General features: G+C 45.5%; 1 pseudogene; it reads right to left on the bottom strand.

The window, feature by feature from the left end:
- Positions 1-1781: 1781 nt before the first annotated feature.
- Positions 1782-17453, bottom strand: LOC128409330 (zinc finger protein 850-like; annotated as a pseudogene).
- Between the last annotated feature and the right edge of the window lie 2022 nt (positions 17454-19475).

Below are 19475 nucleotides of genomic sequence, written 5' to 3'. Positions count from 1 at the left end.
GAGGGCCTAAGGGGAGAAAATCCCCCAGGAATGCAATAGTTACGTTTTCTAGAGAGAAGCTGCAACAGCAGGTATACCAGACTTTGAAGGAAATTGAGTTTCCAAGGGAAAAGAGTGTGGGTGAGTCGAGATGTATGCCAGGCTACTTTAAGGCAAGAAAGCCCAATGAAACCTTATGCACAAAAACTGCATAATAACGACATAACATAAGGTTTTACAGCTGAATTTTATAAGGAAATGGTAGAAATTTTGGCCCCGGAACTACAACAACTTTTTAACAGTATACTAGAAGGGGAAAAGGCCCCAGAAACATGGAGAAAGGCAGAAATAATGGTAATCTTAAAACCAAACAAAGACCCTAAAGAAGTAGGTTCATATGGACCTCTAAGTCTATTAAACCAAGATTATAAAATCTTCGCCAAAATTATGGCACCCCCCAAATAATAAAAGAAGACCAATATCACGGACAAGTAAAAAAGTTCGGGCTACTGAAATTAGATGTCTTTAAAGCATTTGATACACTCTCACGGGAGTTTTTATGGGAAACAATGACAATATATGGAATAGGAGAGGTTTATCGGTTCGCGATACAAGAACTATATAAGGAAAGAACAGCAGTGGGGAGAGTTAATGGGGAATACTCCCAATCTCCCCCAATACACAGAGGTGTTCGGCAGGGGTGTCCTCTTTCGCCGTTCCTATTTATAATGGCTATAGCACAACTAGCGGAAAGGATAAGGAACTGTGGGAGGATAGAGGTCTATAGGATTGGGAAAGAGGAGATGGAAATCAATTTGTTTGCAGATGATATTACTGGAATCATAACAAATCCTAAGGAAGGGATAAAAGAAATAAAGATAATATTCGAAGATTTTGAGGAATATTCTGGATTAGGGGTAAATATAACAAAATCAGAAATAATGTATTTTAATGTAAACGTAGCCGAAAAAAACATAATAAACAACATAACAGGAATGGGCCTGGGGTCTAAAAGAATAAAATACCTAGGCATCAAACTCTGCAGAAATATTAACAAGACTGCAGAATTCAACTATAAGAAGGTATGGAATGAAATATTAAAGTAGAGATGAGAAAACAGCAAATGGAACAATGCTACATAACTCCAGCCCAGCTTGCTAATATGGTAGCAGGATTGAATTCTAGCTGTTGGCACTGTAAACAAGTCAAGGGATGGTTTTCCCATATGTACTGGGAATTCCCAGAGGTAAAGGAATTCTGGGAAAAAGTCCTAAAGGTTATTAAGGAAATTTTTAAAATGAAGCTATCAATAGATTTCATGACAATGGGTATACTTGGAAACATGGCAATAGAGAAAGGTGACCAGTTTACCTTCAAAGGTATGATATTAGCGGGAAAGGCAACGACAGCTTTAGGTTGGAAAGAGAGAGGAAAAGACAGTAGAGGCATGGAATACTTATTTGTTGAACTTATTCAGTCAGACATTGTCGCAGTCATGTCACAGGAAACAACGTGGAAGGTCAAGTCCACCACAATAAGGAACAGATAGAACCCCTATCTTGATTGGATAAAAACTACTGGAACAAAAGACATTCGGTAGAAACTAAAGACACTATGCCCGTGGCTGAGAATAATTGTTTGAACCCTTCCAATGGGTAGGGGGGGGGAGGGAAAGGAAAAAATTGTACAGCAAATTTAAAAATTGTAAGCATATATGTAAAAAATCGAATATTATTTTTTTAAAAAAAGAAAGTAATGCAAAATAGATTAATCAATTCCAGACTTTTAAAAACAACTAAAACAGCAATTTAACATGAATTTTACTATCTAACGAGATCATTGATCCATAAAATGAAAGCAATAATCAATGTACTGGACTATAAAAGAAAGAAGACAGTACTTTAGATTAAAATTAAAATTATTATTTTTTCTTACCTGCACTGATGATAGACATTGTTTGGATGGGGCTTTTATGCATTGCCGCAGTCACACAATCAATCAAAAACAGAGAAGAAGCCACAGTCACAAAAATGAAAAAGCCAAATAAAAACGCCATTACTTTTAGCAAAAACAAAAGCACCAAATAACACCTCAGAACACTGCAATTGGAAATGGAAGGCTTTGATTACAATGGGGGAGGGCGCAAATTAGCAGCGCAACAGTGAAAACAGAAGCTCAGGAGCATGTTCGGCTTCCGAAGCAAAGTTCGCAAACTGGAACACTGACTTCCAGGTTTGCAGCATTTGAGTTCAAAGTTGTTCAGGAACTAAGCTGTTTGAAAACCGAGGTACCACTGTATACAGACATGGTTGCCATATATCCAGAATTGTAAGCAGCGTCTGGGCGGAAATTGCTGAAATGTCCGGGAAAATCTGGACATATGACAGCCCATGTTGCAAGCGTAGATTTCGGCAAACGTCACTTGAAATAGATACGCACCCCCCCAGTTCCTTCAAGCCCCCCTCATATGGCTTGGTTTCAGACCCTTGATGATCTTGATTGACTCCTCTGAATCATCTTCATGAAGTTTTCCCTTAGCATGTAGCTAGCTGTAAATCTTAAATTTACTTTCCACAGTTGCTCCCATAAAGCAAAGTCAATGTTTTGTCCTACATCTCTGGCCCAGCTTCTCATTCATGATTTTATCATTTCATTCTTTGTATCCCACTCCAGTAACATTTAGATAATATTTTAACCCTGGAGCCTAATAACTGCCTTTCAAACTGTGAGTTTTGTTCTGCAAATCCGTTTTTAAAAATCTGACTTGAATGTTGCATTCAACTGATGGTAAATTGACCAGTCTCCCTCCCACCTAGAGGAAGAAGTTCCCTTTATAGGGACCCCACATACAATGAAGCAATACCACACGGCCCTAAACCTAACCTCCTAATACATTGACCTCAGCGGGTATTGGTCTGCTGTGTCAAAGTTTTACTGGACCTTTGAACAATATTGGTGAGAGCACCTGTAATCTCAGGGTCACCACTTCCCCTGGAATAAGAATCACTTCCGTCCAAACCAGTAAGTATGTCTGTAATTATGACAATCTGACCAATGCCTAGACGACTTAAGCCCTATATCAGACTCCTCTCCATGGGTTTCCCCCCAAATATAGAGCATGGTCCAATCCCCTGGACATTCTCAGACATACAGAAGTCCTTCTCAAGGTCATGAAGGAATCTGAAGAGGTGATTCAAGCAACACAAAAGGAGATGTCTCCTAAAGATCAGGAGGAACTTTCTGATAGTAAGAGCCAGCAGTGAAAAGGAACTCCCTCAGAAGGGGGTGGACTCTCCTTCACTGGAGGTCTTTAAGAAGAAGTTGGATGGCCATCTGTCATGGATGCTTGAAATGATTTTTTTCTGCGTTGGCAGGTGTTGGACTAGATTCCGAATCTACCATTCTGTTATTCACCATGCTGTGAGTTCTTGAATTGACTTTTTTACGAGGGAAATTTTATCTACATTCCATGCGCTGATATGCTTTCAACCCTGTATGAATTATTTGGTGGGCCATGAGAGTGGCACTCTGACTGAAGGCCTTCCCACATTCCAAACACTAAGAAGATTTCTCTCTGGTGTGAATTCTGTGATGCAAAGCGAGACTGTGGCTGTGACTGAAGCTCTTCCCACATTCCAAGCACTGGTATGATTTCTCCCCTGTATGGATTCTTTGGTGGGAAGCGAGACTGCTGCTCTGACTGAAGTTCTTTCCACATTCCAAGCACTGATAGGGTTTCTCCCCTGTATGGATTCTTTGGTGGGAAGCGAGATGGGTTCTCTGACTGAAGCTCTTTCCACATTCCAAGCACTGATAGGGTTTCTCCCCTGTATGGATTCTTTGGTGGGAAGCAAGATTGGTGCTTTTACTGAAGCTCTTCCCACATTCCAAGCACTGATAGGGTTTCTCCCCTGTATGGATTCTGTGATGCAAAGCGAGACTGCGGCTGTGACTGAAGCTCTTTCCACATTCAAAGCACTGATAGGGTTTCTCCCCTGCATGGATTCTTTTATGGATTATGAGATAGGGGCTTTGACTGAAACTTTTCCCACATTCAAAGCACTGATAGGGTTTCTCCCCTGTATGGATTCTTTTATGGATTATGAGAAACGGGCTTTGACTGAAACTTTTCCCACATTCAAAGCACTGATAGGGTTCCTCCCCTGTATGGATTCTTTGATGGGAATAGAGACTCTGACTGTGACTGAAGCTCTTTCCACATTCCAAGCACTAATGTGGTTTCTCTCCTGTATGAACTTTTTGATGGGAATAGAGACTCTGACTGTGACTGAAGCTCTTCCCACATTCCAAGCAGTGATAGGGTTTCTCCCCTGTATGTATTCTTTGATGCAAAGTGAGACTGTCCTTTCGACTGAAGCTCTTTCCACATTCCAAGCACTGAAAGGATTTCTCCCCTGAATGAATTCTTTCATGGGAAGTGAGACTGCTGCTCTGACTGAAGCTCTTTCCACATTCCAAGCACTGATAGGGTTTTTCCCCTGTATGGATTCTTTGGTGGGAAGCGAGATTGGTGCTGTTACTGAAGCTCTTTCCACATTCCAAGCACTGATAGGGTTTCTCCCCTGTATGGATTCTTTGATGGGAAGCGAGATGGTCGCTCTTACTGAAGCTCTTCCCACATTCCAAGGACTGATAGGGTTTCTCCCCTGTATGGATTCTTTGGTGGGAAGCGAGATTGGTGCTGTTACTGAAGCTCTTCCCACATTCCAAGCAGTGATAGGGTTTCTCCCCTGTATGGATTCTGTGATGCAAAGCGAGATGGTCGCTCTTACTGAAGCTCTTCCCACATTCCAAGCACTGATAGGGTTTCTCCCCTGTATGGATTCTGTGATGCAAAGCGCGACTGCTGCTCTGACTGAAGTTCTTTCCACATTCCAAGCACTGATAGGGTTTCTCCCCTGTATGGATTCTTTGATGGGAAGTGAGATGATGTCTGTGACTGAAGCTCTTCCCACATTCAAAGCACTGATAGGGTTTCTCCCCTGTATGGATTCTGTGATGCAAAGCGAGACTCTTGCTGTGACTGAAGCTCTTTGAACATTTAAAGCACTGATAGGGTTTCTCCCCTGTATGGATTCTTTGGTGGGAAGCAAGATTGGTGCTCTTACTGAAGCTCTTCCCACATTCCAAGCACTGATAGGGTTTCTCCCCTGTATGGATTCTGTGATGGGAAGCAAGATTGGTGCTGTTACTGAAGCTCTTTCCACATTCAAAGCACTGATAGGGTTTCTCCCCTGTATGGATTCTGTGATGCAAAGCGAGACTGCGGCTGTGACTGAAGCTCTTTGAACATTCAAAGCACTGATAGGGTTTCTCCCCTGTATGGCTTCTTTGGTGGGAAGCGAGACTGCGGCTGTGACTGAAGCTCTTTCCACATTCCAAGCACTGATAGGGTTTCTCCCCTGTATGGATTCTGTGATGGGAAGCAAGATTGGTGCTGTTACTGAAGCTCTTTCCACATTCTAAGCACTGATAGGGTTTCTCCCCTGTATGAATTCTTTGATGGCAAGTGAGATGTGATCTGTGACTAAAGCTCTTTCCACATTCTAAGCACTGATAGGGTTTCTCCCCTGTATGAATTCTTTGATGACAAGTGAGATGTGATCTCTGACTAAAGCTCTTTCCACATTCTAAGCACTGATAGGGTTTCTCTCCCGTATGAATTCTTTGATGGGAAGTGAGACTGTACTTCCGATTGAAACTCTTTCCACATTCTCTGCAGTGATACAATTTCTCTCCTCTGTGAATTCTTTCATGTGAAGTGAGGCTATCCCTCCGAATGAAGCTCTTTTGTTGATGGGAGGTGGACTGGGAGCTCTGGCCGATGTTCTCTCCATACTCTGAATATTTATTTGATTTCTCTGATATGTGGATTCTGTTGTGGTCCCCCTTGTTCTTCCCTTCCCATTCATCACCATCTGCAACGAAGAGAGAAGATAATTATTGCCTCAGGAAGAAATGGAGCTCCAGATTATTGAACAAAGTTCCCCGCCCCTCATCTCACCAAGAGACTTGAGAGTGCTCCGTTTCAGCCTCAAGAGGACAGCCTTGAAGTCTAACTTAATGGCATTGTAGATGTGTGGCATCTTCAACCCCCTAACACTTGAGCACGCCTGAGGGTGCCTGACTCTCTTGAAACCAATGGGCCACACTGCCAGCATACTGCGACCGGGGCGCAGATGACACAGAACCATCAAACCCACCACCTGACCCCTCCCCCATCAATGCACTGCCATGTTAGGGTAAGTTGTGCTAAGTCTGCATTGCTGCCCCGGACCCCAACTCCACTCAGAGCGAAGGCGACGTGCTTCACATCCATTATTGAACAACGTTAATGAATGCTTGTGATAAAGGAAGGACTGAAGTTAGATGTGAGGCCTTACAATAGTTTTCTTTTTTTTTATAATATTTTTTATTAAAGAATTTTTTTTATAATCACAAAAACATAACATAACAATACAATAAACACAACAAATACATAAACAAACAAAAACACAAACAAAAAAACACAAGTACAATTTCATTTCTTAATTTCTTTTACCTTACTTCCCCGACTTCCTCATGCCTCCCTTTTCTGTATTCCAAATTCTAATCAATTATTCAGCAAATCTTCCCTTATTTTACTTTAAATTTAATTTAATCTTCCTTATTCTCCTTGTCATAACCATTACTAATAGTAACCATTTACTTTCTGGTCCAACATCATTCTAACTTTCATTAATTTTGTAGTATTTCTTTAAATAGTCCTTAAATTTTTTCCATTCTTCTTCCGCTGCTTCTCTTCCCTGGTTTCGGATTCTGCTCGTCATTTCTGCCAAACCCATGTAGTCAATCACCTTCATCTGCCATTCTTCCAGAGTGGGTAGATCTTGTGTCTTCCAGTACTTCGCGATAAGTATTCTAGCTGCTGTTGTAGCATACATAAAAAAGGTTATATCCGTCTTTAACACCCCTTGGCCGACAATACCCAAGAGAAAGGCCTCTGGTTTCTTAGAGAAGGTATATTTAAATACCTTTTTCAGTTCATTATAGATCATTTCCCAGAATGCCTTAATCTTCGGGCACGTCCACCAAAGGTGAAAGAATGTGCCTTCCTTTTCTTTACATTTCCAACATTTATTATCAGGCAAATGGTAAATCTTTGCAAGCTTGACTGGGGTTATGTACCACCTATAGATCATTTTCATAATATTTTCTCTTAAGGCATTACATGCCGTAAATTTCATCCCGGTGGTCCACAACTTTTCCCAGTCAGCAAACAAGATGTTATGACCAATGTCCTGAGCCCATTTAATCATACTTGATTTGACCGTTTCATCTTGTGTGTTCCATTTCAGCAGCAAGTTATACATTTTTGACAAGTTTCTAGTACTTGGTTCTAACAGTTCAGTCTCCAATTTTGATTTTTCCACCTGGAAGCCAATTTTACTGTCCATTTTAAACACTTCATTTATTTGATGATAATGCAACCAATCCCTCACCTTCCCTTTTAATTTCTCAAAACTCTGCAGTCTCAGTCTATCCCCTTCCTTTTCCAAAATTTCCCAATATCTTGGCCATTTAGACTCCATATTTAACTTTTTAACTGCCTTAGCTTCCATTGGCGACAACCACCTTGGAGTTTTACTTTCCAGCAAATCTTTATATCTAACCCAGACATTTAATAGTGCTTTTCTGACAATATGGTTTTTAAAACCTTTATGTGCTTTAACCTTGTCATACCACAAATATGCATGCCACCCAAAAATATTATTAAAACCTTCCAAATCCAAAATATCTGTATTTTCAAGAAGTAGCCATTCTCTTAACCAGCAGAAAGCTGCCGCTTCATAGTACAGTTTAAAGTCTGGCAGGGCAAACCCCCCTCTTTCCTTTGAATCCGTTAGTATCTTAAATTTGATTCTGGGCTTCTTGCCCTGCCAGACAAACTTAGATATGTCTTTTTGCCACTTCTTGAAACAATCCGTCTTGTCCATTATTTGTAATGCTTGGAACAAAAACAACATTCTCGGCAATACATTCATTTTTATAACTGCAATACGACCTAACAAGGAAAGCTTCAGGTTTGACCAAATCTCCAAATCTTTTTTCACTTCTGTCCAAGTTTTTTCATAATTATCTTTAAATAGATTCACATTCTTAGCTGTCATATTTATTCCCAAATATTTCACTTTTTTAACCACAGTCAACCCTGTCTCATTCTGAAACCTTTCTTTTTCAAACTGTGTTAAATTTTTCTCCAATACCTTGGTCTTTAACTTATTCAATTTAAATCCTGCCACTTGACCAAACTCTTGAATTATTTCCAAAACTCTTTTCGTGCTAGCTTCTGGCTCTTGTAATGTAAGTACTAGGTCATCTGCAAATGCTCTCAGTTTGTATTGTTTAGCTCCGACCTGAACCCCTTTAACCAACTGGTCCCTCCTAATCATATTAAGCAAAACCTCCAGGACTGATATAAAAAGTAGTGGGGAGATAGGGCACCCCTGACGTGTCCCTTTTTCAATCTTGAACTCTTCTGTGACCACATTATTTACAATTAATTTTGCTTTCTGTTCAGAGTATATTGCACCTATACCATTTTCAAACCCTTGGCCTACCCCCATCCCCCGGAGGTTCTTCAACATGAAACTCCAAGATATATTGTCAAAGGCTTTCTCGGCGTCCACAAATATCAAAACAGCCTTAGTGTTTATATTCACTTCCAACTTCTCCAAAATGTCAATTATATTCCTTACGTTATCCGACAAATGCCTTTTCGGGAGAAAGCCCGCTTGGTCCCCATGAATCTCCTCCATCAAAACTCTTTTCAATCTCTTTGCTAAAATGTCAGCAAAGATTTTGTAATCCACATTTAGTAACGAGATGGGTCGGTAGTTCTTAAGTTGGGTCTTTTCAGTCTCTGTCTTTGGTATAAGTGTAATGTAGGCCTCCCTCCACGTGTCGGGTGCCCTTCTCCCCTCCATGATCTCATTACAGACTTCCTTCAAAGGTTGTATCAACCCTTCCTTCAAAACTTTATAATATTTGGAAGTCAGTCCATCCGGTCCAGGAGATTTGCCCAACGTCATGCTTTGGATGGCACCTTCTATTTCTTGTGCTGATATCTCCTGATTCAAAATTGTCTTACTTTCCTGAGAAATCTTTTTCAGCCCATTTTTCTCGAGGAATTGTTGTATATCCGTTTCTTTCTGCGGCCCTTGTGTGTACAATTGTCTAAAGTAGCTCTGAAAACAGTTCCTAATCTCCGCTGGGTTAAATATGTTCTTTCCTTCCACTTCTAAGTTTGTTACCGTGTTGAGTTTTTGTCTCTTCTTTATTTGCCAAGCCAATAACTTGCCACATTTATCTGCAGATTCAAAAGTCTTTTGTCTCATTTGTTTAATTTTCCATTCTATTTCTTGATTCATCAGTTCCATAAATTGTGTTTGATATAATTTAATTTCTCTTAAAATCTCTTGCGATTTTGGCTTCAATCTTAGTTTCCTTTCCCCTTCTTTTATCTTTTCCAAGATTTTCTCTTTCCTCTCATTTTGCTTTCTTTTCTTTAATGTATTTTGTTGTATCAAAAATCCTCTCATCACGGCTTTACTTGCGTCCCATACTATTTTTTTCTACTTTAGTCCTCAAGTTAATTTCAAAATAATCTTTCAAAGTTTTTTGGGCCCTCTTACAGATCTCCTCGTCCCTAAGTAAGGTGTCATTCATTCTCCATCTGAAGGAACCAGTTGTTGTTTGCTTCATCACCATCTTTACTGCGTTATGGTCGGAGAAGGTTTTTGGGCAGATTTCCACTTTCTTTATGTTCGACGCCATACTGCTAGTCACCCAAATTTGGTCAATCCGAGTCCATGTCATTTTGGCTTCAGAAAAGAAGGTTCCCTCTCTTTCTAATGGGTGTTTTGTTCTCCAAATGTCAATCAAGTCCATATTGTCAGTCATTTCAAAGAAAGTTTTTGGTAGTCTTCCGTCTTTTGTAACTACCTGTCTTTGTGCTTTGTCCATATTTGTTGAAACTACTCCATTCATGTCTCCCATCACAATTAAATTGTAATCCATGTAGTCCATCAAAGTCTCATGCAACTTCTTAAAGAATTCAGCTTTCCCTTCATTTGGTGCATAGATTCCCACTATCAAAAACTTTTCTCCTTGAGATTGAATTTCAATTGCCAAATATCTTCCTTGATCATCTTTAAAAATTTGTTTCGGTTGCAAACTTTCCTTTGCGTAGATCACCACTCCTCTCTTTTTCACTGCCTTTGTTTCCTGGTAATAACTGACATATTGCTTGGCTTTTATCTGGGATAGATTTGATTTGGCTCAATCCTGGAATCCACCCCATATGCAAGGTCAGTCATCTCATTGGTCAATCAAATTCAAACAGAAGCCAAAACAACAAACCTGACAGAAGTTACTTCAACTTCCCTAAAAACTCTCAAGCCCACATTTAAGAAGGCCTGGGTGGTTCAGACAAGCCTGGTCATTGTTTCAAAATGCATGACCAGACAAATAATATTCACAAACAGTTGATATCCCTCCATTCAGGGCTCACGGTGTGGATGTTAGAATCCCAGATGCTGTTGGTCTCCATCCAAATAGTGGTGGTTCATCAAATAGAGCAGGGATGTGCAACAGGTCGATCACAATCTACTGGTTGATCCCTGCGAGGTTTTGGTCAATCACAGTCAATTGCTGGCCCCCTCCCGGATCCTCCCTCCATTGTTGGAGAATGGAAGACAGAGCTTACAAACCGAGGCTGGAGGCTGTTTTCCCCCCAGCGCTCCTTTGGTGAGTTGCTAATAAAAGCTCAACAACTTTGACCTGAACCCCTACAAAACAGGGGTAGATCACTCCAAGTTTTGAATTCTGTGAGTAGATCACAGTCTCTTGGAAGTTGGCCACCCCTGAAATAGAGGTAGGCATGGAATTTCAAAACTGATGTTATGATCTAACAGGGAATTTTAACGAGAGGGTCCATGATCCCTCAATTCTCCTTCTTGACTTCCTTACGAAAAGCTCTCTTGTCAGGATCCAGCAACGTCCCTGCCTCCTCTGAAACAAGCAGGAACATCTTCACCTGCACACTCCCCATCAGCTGTTGCCTCAATCTAAATTTGGTCTAAATTTAAACCTTTTCCTAAATATCTTTCTTCACTTTGAATCTCCTCTCATTTTCATGAAGAGACCAACTCTGTATAGTTTAATTGGTAACAGAAGATGGAAAATGACTATTACTCACACTTACCGTATTTTTCGCACGATAGGATGCACCGGTCCATAGGATGCACCTAGATTTGGGGGGGGGGGAATAAAGGGGAAAAAATTTATTCCCCCCCCCCGCCAGGCGCTGGGCTGGGGCAGGGGAAGCCCGAGCTTCCCCCTCCCCCAGAACGGGACCCAGAGCCATGCCGAAGCTGCGCGCAGCTTTGGCATCGCTCTGGGAGCTTGCGGGGCTGGGGGAGGAGGAAGCCCTCCGCCAGCCTCCAAACCATGTCGGGAGACAGCGGGATGGCGCGCTGCGCCTCTCCCGCTGTCCCCCGAGTTTGCGGGGCTGGCGACGGGGAGGAGCAGGCTTCTCCCCGTCGCCAGCCTTCTAGCCAAGTCGGGGGACAGCAGGAAGGGCGCGCTGCGCCTCTCCCGCTATCTCCCGAGTTTGCGGGGCTGGCGACGGGGAGGAGCCGGCTTCCCCCCCCCCGCCAGCCTTCTAGCCAAGTCGGGAGACAGCGGGATGGCGGCGTTCCGCCTCCCCACTGTCCCCCGAGCTTGTGGGGCTGGCGGTGGGGCTCTCCTGAAGCCTGGAGAGCTAGAGGGGTCGGTGTGCACCAACCCCTCTCGCTCTCCAGGCTTCAGCGAAAGCCTGCATTCGCACCATAGGACGCACACACATTTCCCCTTCATTTTTGGAGGGGGAAAAGTGCGTCCTATATTGCGAAAAATACGGTAATCTAAGCACGACAGTCACAAGAGCTTCTGACTAGGAATTTGGCTATGCGATGTTGAATGTTCTCTGTTCTCCGCTGTTTACCCTTTTTTGTTTAAATTTATACCAATTCATGAACCCAGAACTCATACGCTGATCACCAACGAGGAACGACATGTTATTCCTGCAAATTTATTTAGTCTACATATTTGTATCATATATTAGCCTTATATGATCCTTGTTTTTAAAAGAAAAGGAAAAGTTATTCCTAAAAGAAAAGAAAAAGGCAAAACACAGAGGCCCCATCGGCAATCAGTCCTGAAATTAGGATCAGGTAATTTAAAGAATCATGGCTTCTAGTGCTGCGCAATGGATCAGTGAGTTCTCTGACATTGGTAGGGCATTCAGAGCACAGTACTGGCACCAATACATCGCGGTGGCCGGGGAGCTGTGACGTATTCCTGGCTCAAATTGCCTGCAGATGTCAAAGGCGCTGGAAGGCAGGTGGAGGAGCCCAAAAAGGTGCCCACCTTCTCAAACTCCATCCGCCTGCCTGCCTCATCCCACCCCCAAAATGAGCAAGCCCCAGTAACTCTCCAGCCCCATCCATCCATGTCCCCATCTCCCCTCCCCTGGGACTCACCAGATATCTCGGAAGTCCCTGGGAGGGAACGCTCAGAGGCTGTGAGGAGGGATGCAGGAGACAACCTCACCAGGTCAACTGTCCATCTTCCCCCTTCCATCCTCGCTAGGTTTACAGATTCAGTCTCTTTCATCCTTCCTGAGGAGTCGAGAAGCCACCACAAGCTGCAGGGTCCTGGGAGAGAGGAAGAAACAAAGGGAGCCTCAGAGGCCCTGCAGGCATTCTCCTGCCCTAGATATCCCCCTGCTCCTGGAGAAGCACAAATGGGGCAGCCCCTTCCCAACAGAAACCCCATTTAAAACATCTCCAGTGGTTCCAACTTAATCTGTTTGCACCTCACCCCACTTCGTAAGGCTGGCATGGTCTGCACACTAATGACCTGAGAGTAGACCCCATTGAACTCAGAGGGGCTTATGGATAGAACTTGGTGCAAAAACCAGGCACCATCCTGTCCCCAAGCCTGAAAACTGCAGCCCCAGAGCATGGGCAGAATACAGCCGAATAGCTATTACATGTGGGTGCCCCCACGTCTCAGTGCAAGAGATGCCTTAGCAGTTGAGCTGGCTGGGCCCCAAACCTCTTTCTGCTCATCATTAGAGCTGCTGAGAGACCCTAGAAGGTTGAGAATAGGATCTGGCTCCTGCTGTTTCTTAGCCACCTCCTCATTTTCCTTATTCACGCAAAATGGAGTGATTTTTGGTTGTGCTTTCTTTAGAGAAGCTCTCTTTGGAGCAGGGCCCGTGGCACTCGGGGAGAGACCAGAAATTTTCTAACCACTCCAGGTCAACACCATCTTTTCCCTTAATTCCTTTTTTTTAAAAAAATACATGTTTTTATTAGGAATTCCAACATAACAATTTTAACAAAAATACATCATCCACCCCCATTTCCCCCTAAAAAAGAAAAAAATCCCTCCCCACCCCCAAGACTTCCCCCAGCTCCTCTCTCTGGTTTCGCAACACATAATTTTATCTGCATGTTATAAAATTGTAAAAATCCTCAATTTATCTCTATATATTACCAATAAAGAGTTTGTAATGAAGTTGGGAAATCGAAGAAGAAGAAGAGGAGGAGGAGGAGGAGGAGTTTGGATTTGATATCCCGCTTTATCACTACCCGAAGGAGTCTCAAAGCGGCTAACATTCTCCTTTCCCTTCCTCCCCCACAACAAACACTCTGTGAGGTGAGTGGGGCTGAGAGACTTCAGAGAAGTGTGACTGGCCCAAGGTCACCCAGCAGCTGCATGTGGAGGAGCGGAGACGCGAACCCGGTTCACCAGATTAGGTGAATACCACTCTTAACCAGAACACCACACTGGCTCTTAGCAAGTTAAAACTTTGGCTCATGCTAAAGAAGAGCATTATGGGAGAGCCAAACGCTGTAGAATTCTTGGAATGTGTATCTGCTTCTTTAATTGCAGACTTTCTGTCTCAAAGAGTGTGAATAAGTTATCTTCTCCATCTGCAGGAAGGAGGTTCCTAGCTGATTTGTAGTCTTGACACCTGGCTATCTTAGATGCCCTGTCTGTGTGAAAAAGGTTATGAAGCTTAATTTACAACTCAAAGAATCTGGTCTGGCTTTGGGAATGCTTTTCATCTTCAAGGCCTTTTGATAAACAGGATTCGGCTGTCGAGGCTCCTAAGAAGCCTGAGTTATTGTTCTATCTAACCATTGGTGAGTTGCTAATTAATCTAAAGAACTGATTGGCTTTTGAGTTTTGAATCCACGTGGGTTCAAAAGGGATAAAACCTAAGGAAGCCAACTTGCAATTCCCTAACATACCTTGCCATGTGAGACCATTGTCTTGCAAAGAGGACTTGCCCTGATGCCAGGAATGCGGAGAACAGTTCTGTTTCACACTTTCATTCTCGTTGTATGTTCTGTAGTTAGTGATATTGAAAAATTTGAATAATCTTGGTTTTTAAAAAATTCTGGAAAAAGGATTTTTCCCTGTTACTGTCTTTTATGCCTTTCTGCCGGGGAAGCCAAACCAGTACCTGACCACTTAGTCGCCTACCAGAGCCTGGTGGATTTCTGTCTGTGACACAGAAAAGTGACACAGTGTGGGGCAGTCTGGAAAAACTGGAGAATAATCTCCTTCCTTAGGTTACTTTTCAGGGCTGTTCTAAGATAAGGAAGTGGGGGCAGCAAACTACTGTTTTTGTTTCTTTATGTTCTGAAAAAGTTTCGACGCACCCCACCCCCCTCAGCCGGGTCTTGACGGAGTTGGAAGGCAGACTGGAGAGGTGGGGGAGTGTGCACGAATGATACACAAGCCCCGATACCTCTCCAGCCCCATCCATCCATGTCCCCATCTCCCCTCCCCTGGCACTCACCAGATCTCTCGGAGGTCCCTGGGAGGGAACGCTCAGAGGCTGTGAGGAGGGATGCAGGAGACAACCTGACCAGGTCAACTGTCCATCTTCCCCCTTCCATCCTCGCTAGGTTTACAGATTCAGTCTCTTTCATCCTTCCTGAGGAGTCGAGAAGCCACCACAAGCTGCAGGGTCCTGGGAGAGAGGAAGAAACAAAGGGAGCCTCAGAGGCCCTGCAGGCATTCTCCTGCCCTAGATATTCCCCTGCTTCTGGAGAAGCACAAATGGGGCAGCCCCTTCCCAACAGAAACCCCATTTGAAACATCTACAGTGATTCCAACTTAATCTGTTTGCACCTCACCCCACTTCTTAAGGCTGGCATGGTATGACCACTAGTGACCTGAGAGTAGACCCCATTGAACTCAGTGGGGTTTATGGATAGAACTTGGTGCAAAAACCAGGCACCATCCTGTCCCCAAGCCTGAAAACTGCAACCCCAGAGCATGGGCAGAATACAGCCGAATAGCTATTACATGTAGGTGCCCCCACGTCTCAGTGCAAGAGATGCCTTAACAGTTGAGCTGGCTGGGCCCCAAACCTCTTTCTGCTCATCATTAGAGCTGCTGAGAGACCCGAGAAGGTTGGGAATAGGATCTGGCTCCTGCTGTTTCATAGCCACCTCCTCATTTTCCTTATTCACGCAAAATGGAGTGATTTTTGGTTGTGCTTTCTTTAGAGAAGCTCTCTTTGGAGCAGGGCCCATGGCACTCGGGGAGAGACCAGAAATTTTGTAACCACTCCAGGTCAACACCATCTTTTCCCTTAATTCCATATCATGTTTCCTTATGCCATTTGTAGCAATTAAAGCTTTTCTAACTTTAGTCTGCAGCAACCTCTGTGTCATTCACTTAGTGTTCTGCAGAATGCGGAGGCTAGACTGGTGACTGGGAGTGGCTGCTGGAACCATGTAAGACCGCTGCTAAAGGAACTACGTTGGTTCCCAGTATGTTTCCAAGCAGTATTTAAAGTGTTGGTGCTGACCTTTAAAGCCCTAAGTGGCCTCGGCCCAGGATACCCGAAGGAGCATCTCCACCCACATCGTTCAGCCTGGACACTGAGGTCCAGCACCAAGGGCCTTCTGGCGGTTCCCTCAGTGCAAGAAGAGAAGTTACAGGGAAGCAGGCTGAGGGCCTTCTTGGTAGTGGCGCCCTCCCTGTGGAACACGCTACCATCAGATGTCAAGGAAATAAAGAACCACACAACTTTTAGGACACATCTGAAGGCAGCCCTGTATCGTGACGTTTTTAATGTTTGATGTTTTATTATGTTTTTATATGTGCTGCCCTGAGTGTCTGGAGAAACCCAGTCAGATGGGTGGCAGGTAAAGATTATTGTTATTATTATTATTCGCACAGGATTTTGATGGCGGTGGCAGCTTCACCCCAGTGCCTTGCCAGGGCAGGAGGGGCATGGTCTTCCTAAACATATTGAGCTGAGCAAGGCTGGATGCAGCTCCTGCTCCCAAGAGTGGCACGTGCCAGTCTGTGCACTTGCTCAGCTGGGAGGGGGCAGATGTTTAACAAGGTTGGAAACCAGATCTCACCCGCCCTAGGGACTCCTCCCAAGAATCCTGGGAGCCAGAATTGGTTCAGGACCCTGAGAGGTGCAAGGAGACAGCTTCAGCCCTGCTGCCCAAAGACTGCAATTCCCAGAGTGGTCACCAATCCCCCCTTCTTGCCAGGGAACTCTGGGAATTGTATTTGAGTAGATCGTGGGTCTCCCCTCCAGTCTCCACACTTGGGGGCGGGGGCTGTATCCCCCCACTCCACAGGGCTTCTCCTTCCTCGGATTCCTCGGATGCTTCTCTGTGTTATGAAATGCGACTTTCCCCTCAGTCTGAAGGGGGCTTATTTGCATGCCCTCCTTTTGTTGCCCCAAAGACTCCCCCCCCCAAAAGGAAGGCAGCATCTTGATCCAAAGGAAGAACAGAGTCGCAGACCTGCTGGACACTCAGCCCCTCCCTGGCACGGCAGAGAGGAATTGGGGGCAGGACCCTCTGCTCCCTGACTTGGGGGTCTCCCCCCCATGCATGAGCTGAACGGGGGGGTTGCCTCCCCCCTTGCAGCCCTGGGACCCCCTTCTCCCCGCTGCACCCCAAGGGGGAAGAGAGAAGAGACTCACCAGATTCCAGGAGGGGCACCGAGGAAGTTTTTGCAAAGCAGAGAGAACAAAGCAGCCTCCTCGTTGCTCGCAGGAAGGGACTGGGCAGGGAGGGGCTTCTGCTGGGGAGGACCTTGCCCTCCCCCGCCCTCCCCTTCCTGTCCTCTCTAGGAATCCCGCTCTGCTCCTTTTAACCCTTGGCAAGCCGAGGGCACCCAGACCGCCCCTCCCTCCCCCCCCCGGCTGCTTCTGCGCTCTAGGGGCTGCCCTCCCTCCTCCATCTGGGCCAAGGACTCTGCATCAAGGCCCCCCCCCCATCTTATGCAGAGTGACGACAAGGGAGGTGGGGGTTCCCCGTTACCATTCTGCCGTGTGCATCTGGATCCCTACTTTGAAATGACTAAAAACCTGAATGTTAAAGGGCCTTTCCTGGAAGCGCCTTCCCTGGGACCCACCGGCAGGGTTCATCCTGGAAGTCTCTCCCCCTCTCCCCCTCCCCCACGTTTCTCTTTTCCTGGGGGGCCAAGAGATGCTCCCCTGCCCTGCACCCCCCGGGGCCCCTTTGCGGAAACTGAAGTGCGATGCCCACCAAAGGGAAGGCGAAGGTGAAGGACCCCTGGACCTTTGTCCGCAGACAGCGCCCCCCCCTTTCTTCCCCCTTTTCCCCACACCAAACATAACCACAGTTTTGAAAATCCTCCATACTGTGTAGAATAGTGGGTAGACATGGCAGACGACACAGCGATTTCTCCAAAGCAGCTCTTTATTTTGTAAGCTGGAACAGAAAACTGAACAGCAAACAGCTCAGCCGGCCTGCTTTTATAGGCAGCCAGCTGTTAACATTGTAGCAACAACAACCCAGGGTTTCCCGCCTAAAATAACTGACGTGGACCTGAGTGAAAACTATCTACACTATCCCCCTGATGGCCCAGGGTGAGAACTTCAGTACATAACACTCTGGGCATGTGCAGATTTCACAGCTTTCTGTAAACCAGAGGCAGGGAAGAAGTGGCCAAAGAACCACCTTGCAGAAAAGGGGCCTTGTGGGCTGAGGTGCAGGATCCCTGAGGATCCAGTTCAGGAAGAACTGCCCCCCCATCATAGAGGGGGGGTGGTACCCCCGCCTGACTCGCAGAAATAGACTCCCGTAGGAGCAAGCAAGGGAGGCGGATGGGCAGAGAGGACAAAGAGATGAAGATGCAGTGATGGGGAAGGGAGGGGCCCCCCAAAAGGGCCCTCACTGGGCCCCGGATCTATGCAATCCAGCTGCAAAGTGGGAACCCAACACCTGCAGGGCTTGCGTGGCAGGATGAAGCCCCTCCCGCGCAGGAGATTACCCTCCCCCCACGCACAATAACACTGGGATATTCAAAAGGTAAAGGACCCCAGTCAAAGGCGACTGTGGGGTTGGGGCGCTCGTCTCCGCTGGCAGGCCGAGGGGGCTGGCGTTTGTCTCCAGACAGCTTTTCCGGGTCACGTGGCCAGGAGGACTAAACCGCTTCTGGCGCAACGGGGTATAATGGTGAAAACCAGAGTGCACAGAAATGCCACAACTACTTGCACTGGCATGTTTTTGAACTGCTAGGTTGGCAGAAGCTGGGACAGAGCAACGGGAGCTCACCCCGTCGTGGGGATTCGAACCCCGACCTCCCTTGTCCTTCAGATGAGGGTCCCCATCGCCAAAGAGGGCCCTCAGGGTTGACTCCCCAGGGAGGGGGTGGAAAGAGGCCCAGGAGCCAACTCCTAGGGGCCAAGGTCCCGTTGTCCCCCACCGAAATAAAATATTTGAGGCCCCCCCCCCAAAAAAAGTTGATTGACATTAAAATGGTGAGGGGTGTGTGGCATCATCTCATCCATTAGACTGGGAGGAAGAGGGTGTGGGAGGGAAGCCCAGCCAAGCATTGCCAGGGGACGGTTGGGGGCGCTGGCAGAGAATTTCCTGGAGGGGCTCCAGAGCTGCCTTGGCGTCTTCCTCCTGCTCAGGAATCTGATTGAAGTAAAGCGGGGGGGGGTCCTAGTCCCACCGCACCCCCTTCCTCCAGGGAGTTTGGATTCATGGAATCCTAGAGCCAGCCAGCCCAAATCACAGATCACAGAGAGGATGTGAAGCTACCGTATTTTTCGCTCTATAAGACGCACCAGACCACAAGAGGCACCTAGTTTTTGGAGGAGGAAAACAAGAAAAAAAAATTCTGAATCTCATAAGCCAGAACAGCAAGAGGGATTGCTGCGCAGTGAAAGCAGCAATCCCTCTTGCTGTTCTGGCTTCTGGGATAGCTGCGCAGCCTGCATTCACTCCATAAGACGCACACACATTTCCCCTTACTTTTTAGGAGGGAAAAAGTGAATCTTATAGAGCAAAAAATACGGTAACTCTTTATTAGCAGAAACAAGGACTGCTCCAGGGAGCCAGGAATAGTCAGCACTCAACTCTTCT

The sequence above is a fragment of the Podarcis raffonei genome, chromosome 2 (assembly GCF_027172205.1).
Source record: "Podarcis raffonei isolate rPodRaf1 chromosome 2, rPodRaf1.pri, whole genome shotgun sequence".
In the NCBI taxonomy this organism is placed as follows: domain Eukaryota; kingdom Metazoa; phylum Chordata; class Lepidosauria; order Squamata; family Lacertidae; genus Podarcis; species Podarcis raffonei.
Note: the sequence above shows the minus strand (reverse complement) of the source record. Positions and strands in the feature narration are given on the sequence as shown.